The sequence below is a fragment of the Acinonyx jubatus genome, chromosome A2 (assembly GCF_027475565.1).
Source record: "Acinonyx jubatus isolate Ajub_Pintada_27869175 chromosome A2, VMU_Ajub_asm_v1.0, whole genome shotgun sequence".
In the NCBI taxonomy this organism is placed as follows: domain Eukaryota; kingdom Metazoa; phylum Chordata; class Mammalia; order Carnivora; family Felidae; genus Acinonyx; species Acinonyx jubatus.
The window spans coordinates 130,730,906-130,743,533 of record NC_069383.1 but is presented as its reverse complement, the minus strand read 5'-3'; the positions used below and the strand labels follow the sequence as shown (position 1 = coordinate 130,743,533).

The following is a 12,628-nucleotide window of genomic DNA, read 5'->3' as shown; positions in this document are numbered from 1 at the left end:
GTTGGATTATTAATTTTTTCCATCACTTTGGGAATTAAAAATAAATGCCAGCACTGTAAATTCATCAGTCACTGCACCAAATTTTTCAGAATGGCCAAAATTTAAAAAATTGGTAATAAGTGTTGGTGCAGCTGTGGAATAACTGGAAAGTTCGTATTTTGTTGGTGAGAATGTCAAACGGTAAGCCACTTTAGAAAACTGGGAGTCATTAAGAAAACATAGGTCTCCTCTATGACCCAGCTTATGTTCATAAGATATTGAGGTATATGTCTTCAAAAAGATCGTGCGTGTTTTTAGCACCCTTATTTACAGTAGCAAATACTGGAAACTATCCAAATGTCCATCAGCAGGAGAATGGGTGAATTAGTCATGCTATGTTCATACGATAGAAAACTGCACAGCAGTAAAAAAGAATAAACTACAAATACATTGAGAAGCACGGATGAAACTCAAAAACCGTTAAGATTGATAAAAGAAGTGAGGTACAAAAGAGTTCATAATGTATAAATTCATTAATGTGAAGTACAAGGACCAGTCTATGCTGATGGCAGTCAAAATGGTGTTTGCTTCTGGGGGGATAGCTGATGACTGGAAAGTGGTGCAAGAAGTGTTGGGATAAAAATGATCTAAATATTGATCTGGGTGGTGCCAGTATTCAACACGTGTGTGTGTGTGTGTGTGTGTGTGTGAAATGTATGCCTATGTGCTTTAAAGATTTGTAGATTTTGTCATATCCACATTATGCCTCAAAAAACTCCAAATAACCTGTCTATTGTACTAGAAGAGATTTATTAATATAAGATAGACACAGGAAATTACTGATTTTTATGAAAAACTTTCTGAATACCCACTTTCTTCAACAAATATGGGACATGAAAAAACGGAGTAAGAGGTAACTATCACAGATTTAAAAATTTTTAATAGGCATATCAGTCAAATGCAATTTATGTGGATTTTGTGTGGATCCTAATATTAAAAAAAACTGAAGATATTTTTGAGTCATTGGGGGAAAACTGAACATGAGCTAGTTGCTAAATGATATTAGGGGCTTATATCATTAGGGGGATGATAGTATCATGACTCAAGGTAAAATGGTAAGGTGTCTAGGACTGGCATTAAATATTTCACCCAGTAAAGGGTCAGCAAACAAATGAAACAAGAATAATGCCCAGATGTTGAATTTTAGAAATGAAATCCACTTTTATGACTTAGGTGACTGAAATAAGTAGGGCAAAAATAATAAGTGTTAGGGTGGGATGAGGGGTGAGTTAATGAGTCCATTTAAAAAAATTTTTTTAACGTTTGTTTTTGAGAGAGAGAGACAAGAGAGAGAGAGCACGCACGTGCGCAAGCAGGGGTGGGGAGGGGCAGAGCGAGAGGGAGACACAGAGTCTGAAGCGGTCTCCAGGCTCTGTGCTGTCACCACAGAGTCATCAATGACTCAGGACTCGAACTCACGTACCGTGAAATCATGACCTGAGCCGAAGTCATGCTTAACCGACTGTGCCACCGAGGCACCCCAATGAGTCCCTTTTTTGAAACAGAGTTTGATGTATCCGTGAGCTGTTCAAGAGGAGCTTGCTGACTCTGTGGGCCAAGAGCTCATCGCTGAGGTTGGGCCCAGAGAGAAAGATAAAAGGACCCCCAGTTCTTCAAGTTGCAGCTCTGGGTTTGAAAGAAACCGGATACAGAGAATATCTGGAGCGAACCAAAGAGCTGGCACAGCCGAAGATGCTTAATATGCAAAGAATAGACAAAGGGAATGGAGAGCCTAGAGCAGGCTAACTGGGATGAATGAGGTGACCCAGGAGGGGAGGAAAAAAAAAAAAAGGGCAGAAAGCCCAGGAAATTTAGGAATTGCAAAAAGCATTTTGTGAATTGCAATCAGCAAATAGTTTCTGAGCACGTCCCATCTACCCGCCCCCCCCCCCCCCCCGAGCATTGAGCAGTGGAGAGGTTGTTGCTGACATCTTCCTGAGGCTGTCCCACTGGACTCTTGGGGGACTAGGGGACAAGCACAAGGTTGCAGTAATGCAGAGCAATCAGAACATGGAGTATTAAACTCTTACCAGAAGGGTGGGTACAAGAGAAGAGTGAGCCCGTGAGAGACATCTGAAGCACTCTCTGCTCCTTATGCTGACAGAACCAGAGGACACCATCTCTCCGGGAGAGCCAGGCACGTGTGTTGGCATCACACTTTTAACAGTGCCATCCTTTACGCTCTGCAATCAGAATAGAGGCTCCCTGCATTTCAAGCAGGGAAACTCCACGGTCACAGGGCCCTGCAGTCAACCACACTGCAAAGAAAAATGCCAGGAAATAGCCATTTCTCTGGCCTAGAATTAAAAGTGACCCGCTTTCATAGTTCCTTGGGCTCTGCACGCCCAAGTGGAGACCCTATTTGCCAAGTCTCAGCCCACGGTTAATTTAGTTCCCTTTTATTTTTCCTTAATCCTTGAATTATCACCTTCGTGAAAAACTGCGTGTGTCATAGAAAAGCTGACACCAGCCAAAGTGGAGTATCGCAGCCCAAATGAGGCTCCTATTATTGCCCTATTACACGGGGAACAGGCTTCCCTTTGCCCTTCATTCATCACCTGCAAACTATGGAAACCTGATCGAGCCGCTTTGTTTTAATGGCAGCTGTTCTGCCCTCCCCCGCACTGGTCTCCCCACTCTGCTCCATGAGCAAACAGATGAGTTCCATTTGGAGTTAAAGTTATGGTGCGTGAAAATCACAGTGAGGGGCAACAAGATTTTTTCTTTGCTTTCACGGGACAGGGAGCATTAAGCACTGTTCTCTTTCCCTTCAAGTCTATCCCAGGACACCCGGCTGCTGGGCACCCTGTGAGATCCTTTGCAGACTGGAGGACCTCACCTTTCCATTGTGCCCCCTGCTAAAGGCTTTAAAGATCACTCCTGAGGTTCCTGTGTGCATTTTAAGTGTATGAAAAATATATCTGAGGAAATGATTTTAACAGTGGATGTTTCCTAGCCTGTGTTACACATTATATACACTTCCAATTAGGATTCTTTATTATCCCTCCCTCCACGATGCCCTGAAGTAAGGCCCATTTGTGAAATCTAATTATACATGCATCTTTCCATAGATAAAGGACATTTTTAGACCTCTCAACATGTACACACTTCTTACGTCTGTAAGGTGTTTGTTTGGTAGTAGGTTTTTTGGGGCAGGGGGCTGTCTTTCTGAAAGTCCCCAAATGATTAGCGTCCTTTGATTGATTTTTTTAAACGTCAACTTTCTGAGGACATTGCAAGAGACCATGTAGACTCCTTTTAGTGACGTCCTGTCCTTGGTTTCTGAAAGCTTTTGCTCTCATTTTCCATTACTTTTCTCTCTGGTCATGGATGATCTACCCTCTCCTTGCAGGGTTGAGAGTTCATGGCTGTTTCTAATTCAGAATTAGCAGATAGAGAAAAATATGCTCCTCGAGGTAATAATTCTCCCACATTTGTGGCTGCTCACCTGTCACAGTGTAAAACAGAACGTGGCTCTAGGCCCCCGTGTGATGCCTGACATTGCCACAGGCACAAAAAGAACATTTATTTTTTTAAGCAGCTCTGCTAACATGGAGCTATCCTTGGGCTCATGTTTGTGTTGAATCTAAAGGAGGTGGTGAAGGCAGAAATGAGGCAAATAAAATGCAGATCGGCTGTGGGGAAGCTTCCATTTCCTTGGCTCAGCCTACTGGAGGATTGGCCCATGCAAGATTACGAGACAAGAATTCTTTGTGTTTGTAGTCTTCCCCAACCACTATTTTTCATGATGTCTCTTAATCATTTCTCATCCAAGCACTTTTCCCTATCTGCTATCAATGCTAATGTCTCCCCATCCTGGTTTTCAAATTAAATATCGTACTTAAAATATTAATACCGCTTGTTCTTGGATTCTTTGTTTATTCATCTTATGCAAAACGCAACAGCGAGCCCCCTGTCTATATTAAATGCTAGTGTATGGGCAGACACAATGACTTATTAATGACTGTTGTATGATATGGAGAGCTAGAGCTTTATATAAGCATGCAATTCTTATTCAAAAATGCTCTGCTGGTACTACCCTGTAGGGAAAAAAAAATGAAATATGTCTATCTTTTCAAAGAAAAAAATGACTTGTCTTGTAAAGACCATTGTAGAGGTAAGGAAGTATTCCAACTAGGCCAAGTTTCTTGAGTCCCCAAGGAAGTTAGCTCATGTCTTAAAGTATTTGGGTATGCAAATTTTTGTAGCATTTATTGAAGTGGAAACCACATACTGTAAACCTATAGCTCAGTGAATTAACACAAAGTATATAACCACAGCTGTGGCCAAGAAATAGTATATTTTAAAGGTGCCTTATTCGTGTGTCTAGCCCATATTCTTTTGGGTTGTTTCCGCTTCTTGTATGACTTATAGCTGTTGTTTTCTTTGTAAGGATTAGACATGGATTCTCTGTGTACTCAATGTGCTAATAAAAGCCCACTGTGTAGGCTGAATTTTCACTCTTTTATTCATATCTTTTCATGAATAGAAGTTCTTAATTTTATTGTGGTCTAATTTACAGAATTTTCTGCTATGGCCTGTGTTTTTTGTATCCGATTGTAAAAATCTCTTTACATGAAGATAGTCTTCACTTTTACTTCCTAGAAGATTTACTGCTTGCCCTTTGGAGTCAGATCTACATTGACCCCAAAACTTATTTTGGGTGTTGGTGTGAGAACGATGGGAAACCACTAGAATATTCCTAGAAGAGGCTTGGCATGGCTAGTTTTTATTTGATAAAGACCTTTTTTGGCTGCCATATGGAAGATGGACAAGAGACGAAGTAGGGAGAACATTTAGAATATTCTCCTTCAGCAGTTTGGACAAGAAATGGTTATGGCTTAGATTTGGGGGAATAACAGTGATCATAGAAAGGAATGGTTGGATTTGAGAAATGTTTCAGGAGGTAAGCCTTCAAATTTTATAGATGGGGAGGAGAGAAAAAGAAATTAAGGATGCCTCCTTGGTTCTTGAGCTGCTGGGTGAATGACGGTATTACCGATTATGATTATGCAGGCAAAAATTAAAAAAAAAAAAAGATTTGTAGGGCAAACTAAAAAAATCATGTTTTATTCAGGTTCAGTTTGAGGTGATTCATCTAAGTGGAAATGAATGAAAGAATGAATGAGTGATCCACTAGACTTGTACATGACAAAACTGGAGCACCTAGGTGTTTTGACCCTACGTTTAGGATTTTTCTCCATTACAGCAATATAATGCACAGAACATGCCATTGAACCCATTACAAAGCATTATAGAAAAACAAAGTAAGATCTTCTGGTCCAGTAACTTTGGATACTTTTTATACTAACTCCCTTGATGGTTTGTTATATACATCACTGAAGTCTCAGGGAAATTCTGTAAGAAAACAATGCTACTTTTGCTTTATTTAACCCGATATTTCTCTAATTTTTTTCTACAAAAGTGCTTTTTAGGAAGACCTGTTAACATGCCTTGAAACTAGCATTAGTATTCTGTGAAATAATCTTCAGGAAAAGTTATTCATCAGCCTGTGCTATTGTGTTAACACAAACGCACACACCCTGGAGACTTATTGCAACACTCAAAAATAAGCGAACAGTAAACATTATGCTTGATCAAATTTGTCTATTTCTGCAATCTTATGCAAGTGGCAAAATGTCTTTTAACTGCCCTTTGTGAAGGGCAGTTCCCTTGTGTCATAATAATTGAAAATTAAGAAGTTACGGAGTCATAATTAAATCGTCCCCTTTGAACCTTTGTTGACTAAAGCTGCATATTAACCACATCCCATTCAGACACAAGTAGCAAGAAATATTCTTAACACCAACTGCTACAAGATAACATAACAAGCTTTGACAGCTTCCTAATTACCTGACTATCCAGTAGTTAAAAACACTTTAATACTGTAGCAAGTTTCTTCTTTGCACATAAGTCAAAAGGTATATCTAATTTGCTATTTAATTGATATCTATATTGCTGCTCTTAAAAGAATGTACGCTCCCCAGTATGTTTAACTATTAATTTGTAACCTTTGATCTGCATATGAGAAATAATTATAAAAAGAAATTACTCATGATCAAGCCCACGGATGTCAAGCATAGATAAATCTAAAACTGTAACCCAAAATGGAATGAACCATTTTAAAAAAAATAAACATTTTTTCCTGAAGATATAACTCACTTTCAATTGAATTTCAATTTCGATTATGTGTTATTTTTCACCCAGCTAAGCTTTACTTTTCTGACCTGTAGAATGGGAAGAATAATGATTCTAGGATCATCGTGAACATCAAATAGAAAGGATGTGTATAAAAGGATTAGAGCAGAATCTGGCCCATATAAAATGTGCAAGGAACGTTAGCTCTATCCATCTCAGTTATAAAGACTTTTCGGTTCGACAGGAGTATGAGCTCAACATGTATTTGTTCAATTGAAATAACATTAAATCACATTGAAATTTCCCTTATGACATTAGTAGACTAACAGATATTTAGAACCAGAGTTATAGACCGTAAGATACTATCCCATCTTCGATACAATTGGCCATGTAATTATGAATAGTTACTAGACCTGGAAGATAACTTTGAGAACACTGTTCTAGCATCCATACACAGAGTATACTTTACCTGTCCAGTGCTATGCTAAGCCTTTTACAAGCATGCTCTCAGTTAATCTCCATAACAGCCCTATGAGGTGGGCAGTATTGTGGATCCCGTGGTACAAGAAAAACAAAATTAAGCCTAGAGACTGTAAGACCAAAGAACGAGTAAGCGATGGAGGTAGATTTTGACCTAAGTCTCTTTGCCTGCAGAACCCATACTCTTAACCACTGTAAGCACTACTTTTGAAAGACTCTTATTAAATAAGTCCTTTCCTAAAAGAAGGAATGGAAGCTAGAGGAGGATCCACACGTAAGGTAGGGCATGTTAACACAATAGGTCCATTCCGTACAGAAAGAATCTGGATCACGTTTAAAGAATTTTCATAGTGTTATAACCCAAAGTGATGTTGATGTCCCTAAACCCACAAATCCCACTGGATTGAATGCTTCCTTCCAAATAACCATGTTTGTTTAGAGAATCCTGGGTCCGCTGCTCTGCGAGGAATAACAGTTAAAATGCATTCCCTGCCCTTAAAAAGCTGGTAATTGTCTAGTGGGAGATAAGAGAGTGGCAGGTGATAATATTTTTCCTTAAAATATATAGGAGCTGGCTGCATGAACCAGGGCACTTCAAACCAGAAGAGAATATAACCACAGGGAAAATAGGGGGCAGCAGAACCATTAAGGGGAGTGAACAAGGAGAATGTGGACATTTGTGGGAAGTGTTTTGGGAAAGGTGGCTCTTCCTCTAGGTGGGATTAGAATAGGTTGAATAACTGGACAGTTGGGCTACTTTGGCACACAAGGAGACGAGTATGGCACAGACTCATCATTTGCTCTGAGCCAACTCAAGGTAGTCAGCCTGCTTGGAGGGAGATCCATTAAGATGTGAGAGAAAAAGTAAGTTCCCAGGAGAGGAGTTTACATTTGAGGGAAAGCAATCTTTGCGGGATCCTTTAAAAAGTTGCACAATTGCAGGGTGCCTGGGTGGCAGGCATCTAGGTTGAGCATCTGACTTCGGCTCAGGTCATGATCTCACGGTCTGTGAGTTCTCGCCCCGCCTCGGGCTCTGTGCTGGCAGCTCGGAGCCTGGAGCCTGTTTCAGATTCTGTGTCTCCCTCTCTCTCTCAAAAATAAATAATAAACATTTTTTTTAAGCTGAACAATTCCCTTGGCTTGGAACTCTATAAGGCTTCTAACAATGATTTTAGAAAAATTTCAGAGAAATTTACCTTTCAAAATCTTTAGAACATTATTGCTGTATTTTTACAAACATGGTTTCAACCTCCATTCATGGCTTATACTCTTCTGTTACCATTTTCTCTCCCAGCCACAATAAACCTGGGCACATTTGTAGTTTCTTTCTATATACGTTACGTCAAATGTCTTATACTCTTCGTATACGTATCCCGAGATTAAGAATCCCTCTTAGCAACCTCTTTAGTTTCCTTGATCTTGACTAGAATGTTATGGTTCACAGTATATACTCAGGATCGATGGGTAAGAGCTCAAACCTTGACCTTGTCTTTGATATTTAATCACGGGCAAGCTGGCCACTCCTAGTCCCATGGTTCAGGTAAGCATCTACGTCTTTGGACGTCTGTAAAAGATTAAATGAGATGTTGGATATGACGGGGCATAGTTTGTTGCCTGGCACATGGGTTTAATCAATGTTAACTATTGTTCTCTTCATAAAACGTTTGTAATTACTTAGTATCTCAAGCTTTTCAGTGGAAATGGAAGGCAGGGCAAAGAAGCTAGTCACGAGAGACCAATGAGGGAAACTGAAGATCGATTTCTAGGTTGAGAACTGGGGTGAGAAAGGCCCTTTTCATTTCATTTTGAGGCCTGGTGGGGGATGCTCCCTCCAGCCCTTTTATAAAGGAGGGCAGGGAGAAAGCAAACCTTGTCAAAAAAACACAAAGAAGCAGAACTTGATCAAAGCAGGGAATCTCTCTGCAACACTATCGAATAAGATTTAGGATTTTTTTTTTTTTGTTCATTTGTAGTGAAATGCATTCAGAGAAACATTACCAATCCATTGAGAGAAACTTATTTTATTCTTGCTTAGTTCTTCCCTTACTTTAGGGAATACTTGACACTATCTGTGATGGTCAAAGTATGCAATAAACAACAACAAAAATTCACGTTTTAATACCATACACAATGTTCTCCCAATGCTTATGGAATTGATAGGACAGTGTAATGCAGAACAACATCAGTCAAATGCAAGCCACATGCTTGACTTTAAATTTTCATGTGGACGCATTTTAAAAAGTTAAAGTGAAATTATATCTCATTTCATCCAATATATCCAAAGTATCATTTCAGCACATACTTAATATACAAATTTGTTAATGAGATGTCTTGCATTCTTATTTTTATACCAAGTCTTGAAATCCATTGTGTCTGTTACACTTACAATGCATCTGTCTTCTGATGCTAAATTTTCAGTGATAAAAGTAAAATGCCAAAATAATTAGGTTGTGTTTAGAGAAAAAATATTTTATATTATTTTTATTTTTAAATTAAATAAAATTAGCAGCACCTGGGTGGCTCAGTTGGTTAAGGCTCCAAGTCTTGATTTTGGCTCAGGTCATGATCCCAAGGGTTTGTGAGTCTGAGCCCCTCATCGGGCTCCTTGCTGACAGTGGGAAGCCTGCTTGGGATTCTCTCTCGTTCTCTCTCTGTCCCTGCACCTCTCTCTCCCTCTCAATAAATAAACTCAAAAAAATTTTTATAGAAATAATTTGGGGCTCCTGGGTGTCTCAGTGGGTTAAGCATCCAAACTCTTGATTTCAGCTCAGGTCATTATCTCACAGTTTGTGAGTTCGAGCCCCACATTGGGCTCTGCACTGGCAGTGTGGAATTTTCTCTTTCTGTCTCTCTGTCTGCGCCTCCCCTGATCTCTCTGTATCTATCCAAATAAATAAATGAACTGTAAAAAATAAAAATAAATAAAATTAAAACTCCTTTCCCTGAGTGACATAGCCACTTTTGCAGTACATAATAGCCACGGGTGGCTCGTGGCTGCCATATTAGAGCATGGGTTTACAGGGAAGAATGTGAATTTATGGTCAGAAGCTCCAGGGGCACCTGGGTGGCTCATTCGGTGGAGCGTCCGACTTCGGCTCAGGTCATGATCTCACGGTTCGTGGGTTCGAGCCCCGCATCGGGCTCTGTGCTGACAGCTCGGAGCCTGGAGCCTGCTTCGGATTCTGTGTCTCCCTCTCTCTCTGCCCCTCCCCGACTTGCGCTCTGTCTCCCTCTGTCTCAAATATATTTAAACATTAAAAAAAATTTTTTTTAAAAAGTGTCTGACTCTTGATTTCGGCTCAGGTCATGATCTCCCAGTTTGTGAGATCAAGCCTCACGCCGGACTCTGTGCTGATAGCATGGGGCCTGCTTGGGATTTTCTCTCTCCCTCTCTCAATGCCCCTCCCCTGCTCACACCTCCACATTCTCTGTCTCTCTCTCTCTCTCTCTCTCAAAATAAATAAATGAATTAAGAAAAAAAAATAACTAGAGTCAGAAGCTCTAGATTTGAATCCTGTCTCCCACTTACTCACTGTGTGTCTTTGTACAACTTGCTTAACTTCTCTGAGCCTCACTTTTTTTGCTTTTACAGAGCCCCCCGCCCCAAGCTGTTAAATTTGTTTGTTGTGAGAGTTGAGTAAGATAATGGACTGTAAAATGAAATGTAAACATAAGGTATTTTAAATTTAATGATAGGGAGGGAGTTAATTTTATAGGGATTTCAAATCAGATTCTACATTTGTGGAGACTGAAACAAATCATCGTCCCTATTGCTAATGTTGATTATAAATCCTAAAGGTAGGATTCTGTGGGTTGTTGCCTTTTTAAAGCAGTTCTTTTTTCTGCTTCCTGTTAGCAACATCAATGCTTTCATCTTGATTTTTAGTTCTCAAGATATAGTTTTTAAATATAAAGGAATACTTCAGAAGTTTCTGAGGAAGAGTTTAAGTGGTAGCATGGTCACAGTGGGGTGTGTGTGTGTGTGTTTGGAAAAATACACATCACATTGTTAAACCTATCTACCCCATAGGTAGAGATTCAAAGAGGGGCTTTTCTGTTTTGTTTCAAAGTCCTCTGTGTTATTTCAGTTTTAAACAAAGAACATACATTATTTCTGTAATAAAAATCAGGACGTGAAAAATATCATCTGATATAAAGCAGAAGCCTCTGAGTCTACATTCGTAAGAGATCAAATTAATTATCTTTGGCGAATGAACCTTATTAATGTGCATGGGAATCAATATGGAGAAATCAATAAATCAGAGTTAGTTTATATCATGAAACCCAACTCCATAAAGGGGCCCGTGTGAGCTGCAGCCCCACCACAAAATCAGCCCTGGCAGTCGGGATCACTGGCCCTCCTAACTTTTTCCTTGATTATGTATTTGGCATCCATGTGTGTTGTTCCTGTCTCAAGCATTTTAAAATGTGTGTATGTCTCTTTATGGGTATATCCTCTTGAATTTCAGTGTTAGCCTCTCTAGGGGATTATTGCCTGCTCGGTTGAATTGTTCCCCAAAGCCCCCTAAATGAATTTCTGTCACATGTACCTTGAAATCTCTATACAGACCACATAATCCCAAACATTACCTTGGATCTGATGGAAATTCATCTAGATGTTTTCGTGCTATTCAGCCACAGAAAGCTAGAATCCGTTTTATGTATTCAGATTACCCTTGAAGAGAACACAAGGTAACAAGTGATGTGTAAGGGCTCAGAAAGACATCTACTGAACAATACCTCCTGCATTAGATTTTAGTCAATTTGCTCTTAGGTCTCTGGTAAACACACTTGTCCAGATGGAAGCACTTCCCAATTTAACATACGAGTGACCCACCTGTGTGCCTGTATATTAATATACTTACACTGATTATATTAATAATTACTGAATGCTTACTGTCTTCATTCAGGCTGCTATAACCGAATACCACAGGCGGGGTACCTTAAATAACAAAACCTTACTTCTTACAGTTGTGGCGGCTGGAAGTCTGAGGTCAGGGTGCAAGCCTGGGGAGCTCCTGGGGAAGGTGCTCTTCCCGGTTTGCAGACGGCGATATTCTCATTGTGTTCTCCTGTAGTGAGACAGCAGTCTTCTCTCTCGTGTCTATTCAGATAAGGGCACAAATCCTATTTGCAAGGGGTCTACCCTCATGACCCGATCGCCTCCCAAGGGCCCCACCTCCGATTCCATCACAATGGGGATTTAGGCCTCAACATGTAAACTTCAAGGGGATATAAACATCCAGTTTACAGCACTTACTATGTGTACACAGTGTGTTAGGTGCTCAGGATAATGGTGAACAGACACAGGTGCTGCCCTTAGGAAGCTTGTTATCACAGGGGAGGCCTGTTCATCCAATAACCAAATGGAAAAATTTAACCATAGCGAGAAGCATAGAAAGGTGGCGGAAACAGTGAAACTGGAGGCTTTAGGAAGGAAATAACCTAATTGGAGAAGTCAGGAAGGCCTCTGTGGTTGAACTGAGACCCAAAGTATGACAAAGTGCTCACTTGACCATAGTAGAGAAAAGGAGGGTGGACCCCCCAGGTAGATGGAACAGCATGTGCCAAAGTTCTGAGGTAGAAGATAGCATGGCACATTCAAAGAAGACAACGGAAGCCCATGTAGCTGGAGCTTAGAGAAGAAGCAGGAGTGTAACACAGGATGACGCAAAAGGGGGGCAGACCTTGCTGGGCTCGGTTGGCTCTATCACAGATGTTGATCTTGAGTCTAAGCCTTTACACCTAATCTCGTCTTTGTCTTTTTTTTATTAAAAAAATTTTTAATGTTTATTTATTTTAGAGAGAGAAAGGGAGTGCGAGCAGGGGAGGGGCAAGAGAGAGAGGGAGACACAGAATCGGAAACAGGATCCAGGTTCTGAGCTGTCAGCACAGAGCCCGATGTGCGGCTCAAACCCGTGAACCATGAGATCGTGACCGGAGCCAAAGTCAGACACTTAAGCGACTGAGC

The 12,628-nt window shown here is 40.4% G+C and overlaps 1 protein-coding gene and 1 long non-coding RNA gene across 5 annotated transcripts in view; one reads left to right on the top strand and one right to left on the bottom strand.

Annotated features, from left to right (window-relative positions):
- LOC113593596 (uncharacterized) overlaps window positions 1-11,782 on the bottom strand; it is a 28,448-nt gene extending 16,666 nt beyond the window's left edge. For 2 of the 3 annotated variants that reach the window (XR_008297054.1, XR_008297055.1), the window contains exons 1-2: window positions 11,555-11,782; window positions 11,248-11,332 (exon numbers count right to left, since the gene is read on the bottom strand). This is a non-coding gene — a long non-coding RNA (uncharacterized LOC113593596). The remainder of the gene's footprint in view (window positions 1-11,247; window positions 11,333-11,554) is intronic. The other variant, XR_008297056.1, reaches the window with a different exon arrangement.
- Window positions 1-12,628, top strand: part of TAFA1 (TAFA chemokine like family member 1) — a 500,491-nt gene that overhangs the window by 265,460 nt on the left and 222,403 nt on the right. The window lies entirely within an intron of this gene.